Source organism: Lissotriton vulgaris, chromosome 1_1 (assembly GCF_964263255.1).
Source record: "Lissotriton vulgaris chromosome 1_1, aLisVul1.2, whole genome shotgun sequence".
Classification (NCBI taxonomy): Eukaryota; Metazoa; Chordata; class Amphibia; order Caudata; family Salamandridae; genus Lissotriton; species Lissotriton vulgaris.
The window spans coordinates 265,788,052-265,800,730 of NC_141685.1; positions in this window are offsets into that span (position 1 = coordinate 265,788,052).

Consider the following 12,679-nt stretch of genomic DNA (forward strand, 5'->3'; position numbering starts at 1 on the left):
TTTATTATGGGTTGGTGATCCACTTCCAGCCCCGCTATAAATTCAGTTGCATTTATTTGTTACTGGTGGGTGCCCACTTCCTGCACTCTAAACATTCCATGGCATGCATTTGTTACTAGTGGGTATTTACTTCCAGCACCTCTGCACATTCCATTGCATGCATCTGTTTGGGTCTGCGGGGCATCTATTTTCAAGTAACCGCAAATTGCACGTAGCACAGTACAAAAACTGTGCTTAATCGCGTAGCTAGCAGCCAAATCAACAACATCCTCAGATGCTTTCATAAAGCAATTTTACATACTAAAAAGCATATAACCAATTCACAAAAGTGAACTTTTTCAATGAAAACATTAGGCAATGAGAGAGGTGAGGATTTTGCCCCCCCCCCCTAACCTAGGGGGAGGACCAAGCAGATGCCTTGAACACAAAGGGGCAGATTTACAAGCCCTTAGCGCCTCTTTTACTCCGCTGTTGCGTCACTTTTGTGACGCAGCGGCTGCAAAAAGCCAGCGTTATGCTGTGGGATATTTACAACGTGATGCATCTGGGAGATGCGTCATGTTGTAAAGCCCTGCGCCACATGTAGGCGATCCTGCGTAGGGGGGGGCGTTCCGGCCCAGGAAGGCCTCCTAAAAGTGACTGAGTGAAATCTACAAGATTTCACTCAGCCACTTTTAAGGCCATTCTGCGTCAAAACCCTGCGCCTGCTTGAAGCAGGAGTAAGGATTGACGCAGCATGTTAGGGATAGGGCACCCCGAGCCTTGCTGGAGCTGCGTCGCGCTTGCGATGCAACTCAGCAATGCGCCGCCTTTCCGTCAGGGGATGCGACACGCATCTGCCCATCCGTGCACCACGGTGTGGCGCATTGTAAATGCGGCGCATCAGTGGTGGCTCACGGGTGGACAGATGCATCGCAACTCTTCAGGCGCATCCCTGCTGATTAGCAGAGATGCGCCAGAAGTAGTAAATCTGCCCCAAAGAGCATAAGCAAAAAGCACATCTTGTTGAACTTCAGTGGTGGTCCCATCCTCCTAGGACCACCCCAAGCACAGTTATTGGCAAAAAGAAAATCCCAACCAAAGGCCCTGCAAAGCATTATGGGACAAGATTAGCTGTGGGCAGTGAATATTATAGTGTCCAATATCAAAATAATTCCACAAAGAATTGCAGTTCAACTAGTCGTTACTAGATGTCCCTCAAGAGTCAAATGATAAAGCATTGAAATTATTCTTACATCAAGCTGCAGTTCCATTAATCGTTACTAGATGTCCCTTACAAGTCAAATGCAAAAGCATTGAACCTCTTTCATCAAGCATTTGCAATTGACTCGTCCACTTCAAGCACCACTACACTACACTACACTACACTTTCCATGTCATTCCTTTGTTGCTGGTAGGTATTTACATCTACACATTCTGTTGCATACATTCATTGCAGGTGGGTGTACTCATCTGTAAATTTTACATATTCTATTGCATGTGTTCATTACGGGTGGGTGTCCATTTCAAGCATCTCTGCACAGTTCATTGCATGCATGTGGTGTGAGTGGGTTTCCACTGCCAGCACCTATGCATATTTCATGGTATGCATTTGTTATGGGATGGTGTCTCACTCCAGCAGCTCTACGCATTCAATTGCATGTCTTAGTTGCAGCTGGGGGTCCATTTTTTGCACTTTTTCATAATCCAATGTATGGATTAATTTCGGGTGAGCATACACTTCTAGCACCTCTGCACATTCCATTGCATGCATTAATTTTGGGTGGGCATCCACTTCAAGCTCCCCTACACATTCTGTTGCATACATCTGTTGCAAGTGATGATCCACCTTCAATATTTCATTTAATCTTTATTTCGGTTATGTATAACCATAAAAGATACAATAATAAAAACACATTACATTTTCATGATTACTCCATCATTTCCTATTGAATTAACACAGTAGACGGGGCACGGATCGTAATTTAAAAAGAACACGGCTGTAGCTACGCCATAAAACCTATCTAGCCCAAAATTACATTGTATTAAAAAACATGCTGGCCAACTATTTACGTAGTTAAAAATGATCATTTAACACTTATTATTCAGCTACTCCACGACTGTCTCTCCCGGATAGATTACATCTTGGTGTCTGGCGATGGGCTGCAGAGCGTTGAGGAATTAGAGATTCGTCCCAGGGGAATATCAGATCACTCTCCGCTGCGACTTACTTACACGAACCACCGCACACATCGCACACGCATTTTCCCCATACACGCGAGCTACCTGCAGGTCACCCCTATCATGAAAAAGTTGAATAGTACCGCTAAACAATAGTTTCAGGAGAATGCTGGATCGGTAGACTCACACGCCACCTTGTGGGAGGCTTACAAAACGGTCCTACGTGGACAGGCAATATCCTCTGTTGCTGACCACAAGCGAACGCAGTGGCAGGAACTAAACACTTTAGAGGAGGCACTTCATACCGCAATTCGGGAGCAGGAGACCCACCCGTCCCTTGGAGCTGCCCAGGCCGTCCGGCTACGGCGCACCGAGTTGATGGCATATCAGAAAGAAATGGTGCAAAATAAGATTCAGGCCACTCGACATAGGGTTTATGAACTGGGAGATAAGGCCGGAAAGATGCTGGCCTGGCTGGACGAGAAAGCGGGCAGAGTCATAGCACAGCTGTTGTCACCAACTGGACATGTGACCTCTGATACTCGGGCTATCGTAGACCTACTTGCAGACCACTTTGAAACACTATATACCCCCCAGGCACAGTACTCGATTGAGGAGGCATTTGACTATATCAAAGACCTGACCATTCCCGGCCTCTCACCGGAAGCAGCGCTTCTGCTTGAGGCAGATATCACAGTAGAAGAAATACAATAGGCAACCTATGCCTTAGCATCGGGTAAGGCACTGGCCCCCAACGGGTTTCCAGTGGAGCTGTACAAGAACACAGTCCAAATTACGGCTCCCCATCTCATTAAAATGTTTACCGATAGTTTGGAGACGGGAGAACTCCCTAGAGATCAGCGCCTAGCCACGATCATTCCAATTTATAAACCCGGGAAGGCGGCGGTGGCCTGCGCCTCTTACCGCCCTATCTCTTTAATAAACGCTGAACCGAAGATTCTCGCCAAATTACTTGCACAACGACTAGCCCCGCATCTTACTACCTTGGTGCACGCAGATCAATCTGGCTTTATGCCATCTTGCAATACCTCATACAACCTGCGACGTTTACAAGCAGTTTTGGCCCGTCGAGACTGCATAAAAGAACCTGCGGTTCCCCTCTCCCTTGATGCCACTATGGCATTTGACACCGTGGAATGGCCCTACCTGTTTGCTGTACTTCAACACATGGGCTACGGCCCCAAGTTCTGCGCCTGGGTTTGTCTACTATATACCAGACCACTGGCCCAGGTAGTGGCAAATGGCCACATATCTAGGGACTTCCCGCTCGGTCCAGGAACCAGGCAGGGTTGCCCGCTTTCCCCCCTCCTGTTTACTTTGGTCCTTGAGCCGTTAGAGATCTGGATCAGATGGGAACCATCTATCAAAGGTATCCGGTGGTCACCGACGTGGGAAGGTCGTATATCTCTCTACGCGGATGACATCCTGCTTTATCTCACCTCCCCCAAGAAATCGATTCTTGAGCTCCTTAATGTTTGTGAAAAATTTGGGAGAGTGTCGGGATATAGAATTAATTGGACTAAATCGGTACTCTTTATTCTGGCGGGCCACCCTCCGTTCCCCCCGGCGAGTTGCCCCTTAAGCTATACGGACGCGGCGTTTAAATACTTAGGCATTTACGCTTCGTCAGACCCAGACGAATTCTACGCTCTAAATTTGAAACCCCCCCTAGACCGATTTAAACGGGGATGTAAATGTATGGCGCTCCCTCCCTCTCACTCTCCTGGGCAAAGCTGCGTTGTTCAAAATGATGACGCTTCCCCGCTTCCTCTACATTCTCGAAAACACGCCGTTCCCGGTCCTGCCCTCCTACTTCACAGCAATCTCATCCGCGGGCTCGGCCTTGCTGTGGGACGGTAAACCGGCACGGATCGCACAATGCAAACTGGTGAAAGATTGGTATGGCGGAGGCATAGCGCTTCCTAATATTGAACTGTACTACTGGGCGGCCCACCTCAAACAAATCAACTATTGGTTGCATGCCCCACAGACTGAACCTGCGTATTCGGCAGATAGGCAATGCTTGGAGCCCAGAGGTTTGTTGAGAAACTTATATAGCCGCGGTGCCCCGACGGATCTTGTGGGACCAACGCAACACACGATTCAACTCTGGTACAAGGCACACAGGCACCTTCAATGCGCTAACACAATCACGCAAATGACGCCATTGTGGGATTCATACAGACTAGGTTTCCTTCGCAACAGTAAGGTGTTCCATGCTTGGACAACATAGGAATATCGGTTGTGGGAGACCTTTGGAAAAAGCGCAAGGTAATGGACTTTGCACTTCTGCAAACCAAATAAGAGATGGCACAGTCTGAACACTACAGGTACATACAAATCCGTCATGCACTGCAGACAGCCATCCCTGCAGGGTCAGTCTTGCTAGAATCCACTCCTCTTGAGGACAGGTTACTGACAGAACACATGCCCCGTAGAGCAACATCTTTCACGTATTGAAAACTGGTCAACAATCTCCCGGACAGGTTGGTTCAGTTGCGGTTGAACTGGTCAAGGGACGTGGGCGACTTTGATGATTCAGAATGGCAGGAGGCAATCTCCTCGCCGCGGGAAACAGCGATCCCCTCCAGGCTTAAACTGGTGCAGTTGAAAATATTGCACCGCACGTATTACACCGGAACAGTCCTGCATACGATAGGAAGGGCCTCACATGAGTATTGTCTTCCTGGGTGCGGAGAGAGAGGAACATTCTATCATACCATTTGGGATTGCGGTCGAGTGGCTATGTTCTGGGCCGCTGTGATGCGTACCATTTCCCAAACCATGAATGTTTCCCTGCTGCCTGATCCCCGGCGTTGCCTGTTAAATGTGTGGGACGCAATGGATTTGACACTTCGACAGCAGGATTGGGCCATGCTGGGGATGATGGTTGCAAAGCAAAACATTGCTAGACTATGGGGCGCTGAGGCATCACCTACGCTGAGGGAGTGGTGTAAAAACATGGATGTAACGATGGTTGCTGAGAAGGCGGTGTTTGTTCATAGGTGGTGCCCCAAGAAATGGGGGCAGATATGGGGAGCGTGGAATAGGTTTAGAGGAGACATTTGTGAAACGCCTGAGATTGACTCGGACGAGAACCTCTCAGACTGAGAGTCTCAGTCCCATGATCGTGTACTACATGGTGGGTTATTAAGCCATCCCGAAACTTAGCCACTACTATATAAATGATATACCGATGGGGACTTCACTATACTTGCACTACGACTATTCTAAATACTACATATATTGTTGTTTTGGTCGTCTTCTGTGTTTGATGCAACGTTATTAAGTTCATTAAAAAAAAAGACCCTTGCAAAGTTCTAATCCTATTATGAAACGTGTACCTGCATTGATATAAACCGCCGCCGAGCCCCCGGGATGTCGGCTCCAAGGCTGTGTAATCCTGATATTACGGAGTACAGATGAATAAGTTGCGGCCGGCCCGAGGGGTTGTAGGCCAGATGATATGTACAAGGTTAAAGGTACAATAAAGGTCTTTGGGAAAAAAAATGATCATTTATATTATATAAAATTTTACAAAACCATAGGGTAATTTTATCATGCAATCGTATCCCCATAAAAGTGCAAGTGCTTGACTTGGCCTAGGTTATACCCTGAAAAGCAATTTTTATTCATAATTCCTTTTATAACCTGAACTCACTTCTTTTCCTTATCAAAGATACGTTGAATAAAAATCTGCTCACAGCAAAAACTACTTTTTGCGAAGAATCAGTCCTTAAAATACGTAAGGCATTGCTACAACTCCTGGTGCCTAGCAACCTACATAAGAGTTTGATCCAACGGCGCCTTACAATAGTATATGCAGCACAAAAGAATAAAATGTGCTCATCAGTTTCCCTTGCTTGCATTGTACACAGGGGGCAAAGGTCACTACCCTTTTCCCCCTTCTCATTTTTCCAACTTGATGTATTTTCTCCTATTTGCAGAATTCCATACCTAAAGTGTAGAAATAAGGATTTTGCTAAGGGAGGTTCTATCTCGCCAAGGAAAGGTTCTCGGGTGGCTACGTCTTTAAAGGCTAAAAACCTCAAAGTTAATGGGCCCATAGTAGCATTATTCAGCAAATCGCTTGCTATAAAGTTCCTATAAGTCAACTTTAAATTCTTTTTACAGGGTGGTGTGAGTTTTGAAGGGTCACTCCAGTAAGAAGATAGGCCCAATTTTTGCATCCAAGACATTACATGCTTCAACCACGGAATGTCTTTAGGACGATTCACCTTCATGATTTCCTCCAGACCAACCTTGTAATGGATTAGTTCTGGGGTAACCCAGATCCTTATCCAAAACAATAGTGGTCTTAGTGCAGCGCAGTGGTCTCTGCGTTTAATGTCCAGATCCAAAGTTACAGGAAGCAAGGGTGTCCTATTGGGGAGTTTTAAAAGCTGTCTAAAATATTAATTTTCTTCCTGCTCAAAATTTTTGGTGCCGTTGGATCCGCAAATCTCGGCCCCGTAAAGGGCTGCCGATTGGGCTTTAAATTTATATACTTCTAGAGCCGGGGACACCGCCTTTGAGGTGCTATCTTTGTGTTTCTTTAAAATGCGGATCGAGTTTTGTAGCAACGTTAACCTACTTTTTTCTAATTGGCCTTTCCAGGCCATTTTGCTTTCCAGGGTGATCCCCCAGTAATTAAAACTTTCAACGTATTCTAGTGGCTGGTTATTTAGGATAAGATTTTTTTTAAAAGACTTATGCGGGTTCAGCGCCATGTATTTCGTCTTTAATGAATTTATTTCGAGACCTTTTTGTAGGCAGTAGCTATTAAAAGCATTCACCAAGCATTGTAAGCCTTTAGGCGTTTGAGAAATTAAAATCGTATCGTCAGCAAATAATAAGGCCGGTACCGCTTCATCCCCGAGGTGTGGTGAATCATGCTGACAATTTAAAAGGAATTTAGGGATATCATTTACATAGAGTGAGAAGAGGGTTGGGGCCAATACGCACCCCTGCCTAACCCCTCTTCTCACCGGGATTGGTTTACTTAGTTCACCCTTTGGACCCCATCTAACCAATGCATAATTCTCAGTGTGTAGCCTAATTAGTTGCTTTAGTAGCTCTGTTGGTACCCCGATTTCCTTCAAAGTGACCCATAACTGGGATCGGGGAACTAAATGAAACGCAGCGCGTAAATCTATAAAGGCTATGTACAGACTACCATCGCTTAAAACTACATACTTCCAATAAATACACAAGAACCTAAAAACTTGGTTGATGGTGCTTGTTTTTGGTCTAAACCCCGCTTGGAACTTGGTTAAAATATCCTCCTCATCTACCCAATCTAAAAGTCTGTTTAAAATGTGGCGAGCATATACCTTTTGTAAAATGTCAATAAGGCTGATAGGGCGATAGTTAGCCAGGTTATTGCGATCACCTTTTTTAAAAATGGTCACAATCTCTGCCCCTTTCCATGTGTCCGGAATCGGAGTTCCTGCAGCTACTGAATTACATAAAAAGTTAACGTAGGAGCTCCAAACTTCCGGTTCGTGTTTTAGCAAGTCACCAGGGATCTTGTCCGGACCCGGAGCCTTCCTGGGTTCGATGGCTGCTATTGCTTTAACTGTTTCATCGAGGCTAAAGACCAATTCTATCCCACTTTCTATTTCCTAGACTGGGGCATTCCTCAAGGTAGATCCATCATTACTAGTATCTTGGTAGAGATTTGAAAAATGCTCAATCCATGTTTTCTCATCAAGAAAGGTATCCTTTATACTTTTCCCTGTCCTATTTCCCTTCGCAAATAAGCTCCAAAAAGCTACCTGGTCCTTAGATTTTGCTGCAATAATTAAATCCGACCATAAGTCGTTATCCCATGTTTTTTTGGACTCTACTAGTAATTTTTTATATTTGAGCCTACTTAAGCTGATTTCTGAAGGGCTTTTTGTTTGAATTGCCTGTATTAGCTCCAATTCTGCTGCTCTGCATTCTTTGTTGAACCATGGATTGGCCGTCTTATTTGGGTTTTTACTAAATTCGTCATCCTTTTTATATAAGGTTGTCAACAATGGGTGTAGAGCCTTTACTAAGGATTGGTGCATTTTTTGCGCACCATCATCCCCTTTCCTTAGTTCACCGAATGAGCTAATAATTTCGGAAAAAGTTTTGTATATTTTTATCATTGTAGCATCTTTGGCCAATATATAAGGCCATTTCAATGCACGTCTATTGTTACTTATACATAATTCACCTGTTTGATGCGTAATTTCCTCCACCCGAACGCCCGTAGATTTAAAGGGATAAGGTTCAGGTGAGAGTTCTAAGGGATAGTGATCACTCTCTACTCTCTTGCCAATTGTTAGATCAATAGTGATATGCCACAGATTCATGAAGGCTATAATATAATCAATCTGACTATAAGTGTTGCTTCTGCAAAATGTAACACCACTAGGTCTGTCAGACGGGAGGCGCCTATTACATGCTCGTAGTTCATGTCCCAGCGTAACTTTTATGATTTGAGCTGCCGCTACTGTACATTTTACTTCTCTAAGAGAGTCTAGGGTGGGGATTCCATATGCCATGTCTTGATCTTCAAACAGGTCGTCCATTCCTACCATAGGTTCGTATTTACAATTGAAATCCCCACCGCAAATTATAATTGACCCAGGTTCAATAGTGAAAAGGAATGCATCCAATTGCCCTATGGCTGGTGATTCCTTGGCACTGCTATTTGGTCTATTGTATATATTTGTTGGACCCGGCCCGTTGGGCAGGTTCACCCCTAGACTTTTTGCTTTTACTAGCCTGTTTATGGAACCTGGTGTTGGTGATTTTAGGCCTCTGCGCACTTTTTCACTGTGGTACAGTGTAAAGTGCTTGAGCTCTCTGTATGTGTGGTGAGTGACCTGCCCTCCCATAGGAATGAATGGGGAATATGTATGCCCATGGTAGTTCCTGATGCGTGGGGAGTGCAGGGGCGAGTTTGGTATGAGCGAACTCGTGAGAATGAATGCTGCAAAATGATGTATGCGGCATGACTGTGTCTAGTCTAGAAGTACTACTTTTGGAAGTTGGCATATTTGTGTAAGTTGGTGCTAGCGTGTGATTGGCTGGTGAGCCTGGCCCAGAGTGCCTGGGCCTGCTTGTGGATTGACTGTCTGGGGTGAGGATGACAGGGGCTGGAGAGCCCAGATGGTTGTCTGAGTCAGCCCGTGGATGAAAGGCAGCATCTGCTGCCAAGGAAGTGGGAGGAGATTAGCACCTGATAGTGAAGGGCTGTTCCTGTGTAACTACAAAGCTGGCTCCACCTCCCGCTGGGTGACTGACACCTCTGTCCCTGATACTGAAGGGGACTTCCCTCTAAACCAGTCTAGCTGGTTCTCACACTGCCTGCTTCAAAGGACTTCAAAGGACTTCAAAGGATTTTCTGTGTATAAGAAGGGGCTGTGCCCCCTTCCAAAATGTTCTTGTTTTCAACTTGAATCTGCCAGGGGCATGCTGCTGCTGGGGCTCAGGGGAATCCCTGGGCCCTGCCCAGCTCCTGGACACCTGATGGACTTTCCCTGGGGGACCCTTTGCCTGTGGTCCCCTGCTGCAGACTACTAGGGACTTTTGGCTTGCTTTTGCCAAGGCTTATTCTAGCCTGGAAGTGCCTGGAGAACTTTGCTGCTGAGTGCGCCTGGGAGCGCTTTATTTTTAAACCCTTCTTGGTCCTTGTAGCGCTGGGGGAGTGCTGGATGTTGTCTCTAGCGCTTATGAGCGCTTCATATGGCTGTAGCGCTTGGAACGCGCTATATTTGGATTATAGCGCTTAAGAGTGCTTCCGCGGACTTGCCACTTATTTGCCCGTTTCTATTTGAAGCCAGAGCCCACCCAGCATTACCTTCGTGGAATCACCGCCGCCGGCCCGGCGATCCGAGGCGCTGCACCCGCCTCCCCACTGAGGGCCGCGCTGCCATTGGCGGCCCTCGAAACCGGAAGTCAGGCAGGCCCGGCCGTGACGAAGGCGGGGCCTGCCATGGGGCGGAAGTGAGGCGATGAAGGAGCATGGCGGCGCCGGTGTAAGCAGGACTCCCGTGTCTTGGGGAGAGCCCTGCTGGTGACCTGGATGATGTTGCCGGTCTCCCGTGATTGAGAGGGAGACCGGAGAAGAGGAGAGCCCCGACGCGAAGGCAGAGAGCAGCTGAGCTTTCAGGCGGGGCTCCGTGGTGGAAGAGGAGCCCCGCGCTGCACAGAAGAAGAAGCCGCCGCCCGGAGGAGCCCCGCACAGGAGAGCCCGGTGAGTCGAAGGGCTGGGGGGCTCCGTGTGGGCCACTGTGAGTGCCTGCTGAAGGCACAGTGACGGCGAAGAGCGGCCCCACTTGGCAGCGGGCCGCTCCAGCATCTGGGGGCATTTTGTGAAGTGGGGCAGAAGAGAGGAGGGGCGCCGGGACACGTTGTCGGTGTCCGCCCCTCCAGAAGCACAAGCTCGCGCTCCTTGTTCGTGGGGGGGCCACGAGAGCTTCAAGGGCGGCCCCAGCTGGCAGTGGGTCGCCCCAACATGTATGAGCCCAGAAAGGCTCAGAGGGGTCCTAATTTGTTTGAGAGCCTGTTTGGCTCCAGAGAGGGCCACATTAGATAGAGGGGGCGTCGGGGCATATTGCCGGTGCCCGCCCCCTCCTGCCTCAGAGTGTGAGGGTTAGAGTCCGGTGAGGCTCATGCGGGCACCCTTGTTTTTGGAGCCTGAGAGCTCCAACGTTTGGCTATTTACAGTAGCAGAGCCTGTGTGGCTCCAACGTCTGGGGCATGTGTGATATGCCCAGAGCCTGTGTGGCTCCAGCAGTGGCGCAGTTGGCGCCTAAGGGCCAGTGAGGGCCTTGGCACAGTTTTGTTGTTTCCCAGCTGTCCAGCACTTTGTGGGCAGCTGCCACGTTTAGGCTTTTGGTACTTTGTGACTGGCGCTGCATGGCAGCGCACCCTGACTTTGGACTCAGGGCATCTTTGCCCCACAAGGCCAGTTGGCCTAGGGACTGCCACAGGTGGTGGCTTATGTAAGTGTTGGCGCAATGTGATTTCTATGCTTTTTAATAGTTATTGCTAATGTGAGTTTTTGCGCTATTGATTTATTATGCACCTCTGAATGTGTTATTGCATCATGTGTGTTTTCTTTCCCTTATTACTCCTCTGAATGTAGGTTTATTGCATCATGAGTAATGTATTCTTTCTTAGACCCCTAAATGTGGTTATTCTTAGGTGGTTGTCTTTTCTACTCCTCTGAATGTAGGTTTATTGCATCATGAGTAATGTTTTCCTTCTTAGACCCCTAATGCTGTGTGATACTTAGGTGGTTCTTCTTTCTTAGTACAGGTGGTCCTAGTAAGGTCCTGGTTCCTGTTACTAGTGGTTACTGGTTGTTATCTTTGATTATTATTTTATATTCTACATTTTATCTAGAAGTGCTATATCTGAATATGACAGTGGCCCTTGTGGCCCTGTCTTGTGTACATAATCCCTGTGAATATTGCCCGTGTCAGTTGGCACCATGTATATATGTGAGTTTATCTGATATGTTTTTACAATACAAAAGTTATTTTTATAATAACCTTGTGTGGAGTCTCTTTTGTAGTGTGCCTAGTATGTTGTTGCTGTTGTGCGCTGGTGCAAATGCTTTACACATTGCCTCCGAGTTTAGCCTTACTGCTTGTGCCAAGCTACCAAGGGGGTGAGCAGGGGCTATCTTGGCGTGTGACTTCCTTGCCCTGACTAGAATGGTGGTTTCTGCCTGGCTTTGGCGTCCGCCTTAGCCTACCAGAAATAGCCAGTTCTAACAATATTGAATAGGTAAATGACCCTTTTCCCTAAAGTCGTTACTTTCACTCCCATTATATCTAGGGAATCAATATCTAGGGGGGTTACTTCTGCTTCTATTGTAATACTTATCCAGATGACCAGACCCCCAAATGGCCTACCTCTACCGCTCTGGCTGGCGTTTATACTGTATGTTTTGTAGCCTAATCTATGTGGAGTTTCTAGGGACCAGGTCTCCTGAAGTAACACTATATCACCCTGATCTATATATTTATCCCATGACCCATCTACTAGGTTCTTAGCTAGACCTGCTATATTCCACGAGATCATTTTTATTGTAGGGTATGGGTTTTCCCCTTGGCAGTGCTTATTTGCATTTGATTTGGTGTATCCTCATTTAACTCCCTAGAATTGTGGTCATAATTCAGACTTGGATTTGTGCCTGACAGCCCTTTTTCTATGCCCTGGCTTTCACCTATATTATCTGTCTCCACTACTCCCAATGGTACCCCCGTCACTTCTTTGTTATTTATTTTTATGGGGGAATTAGTTATCGGCCCGTTGTCTTTACTACATCCACCCAGTCAATCCAAGTCATCCAACCTGGATAATTCTGTAAATCTGTTGGATAGCGCTACTGGGGAAATTGAGTCACCACCAACACCTCCCTTAGACCGGTTATAAAAATAACCCAATGGAAATGTATCTATATCAGTACTGCAATGTGGGTTTGTCTCGTGGCAGCCCAGTATTCTCC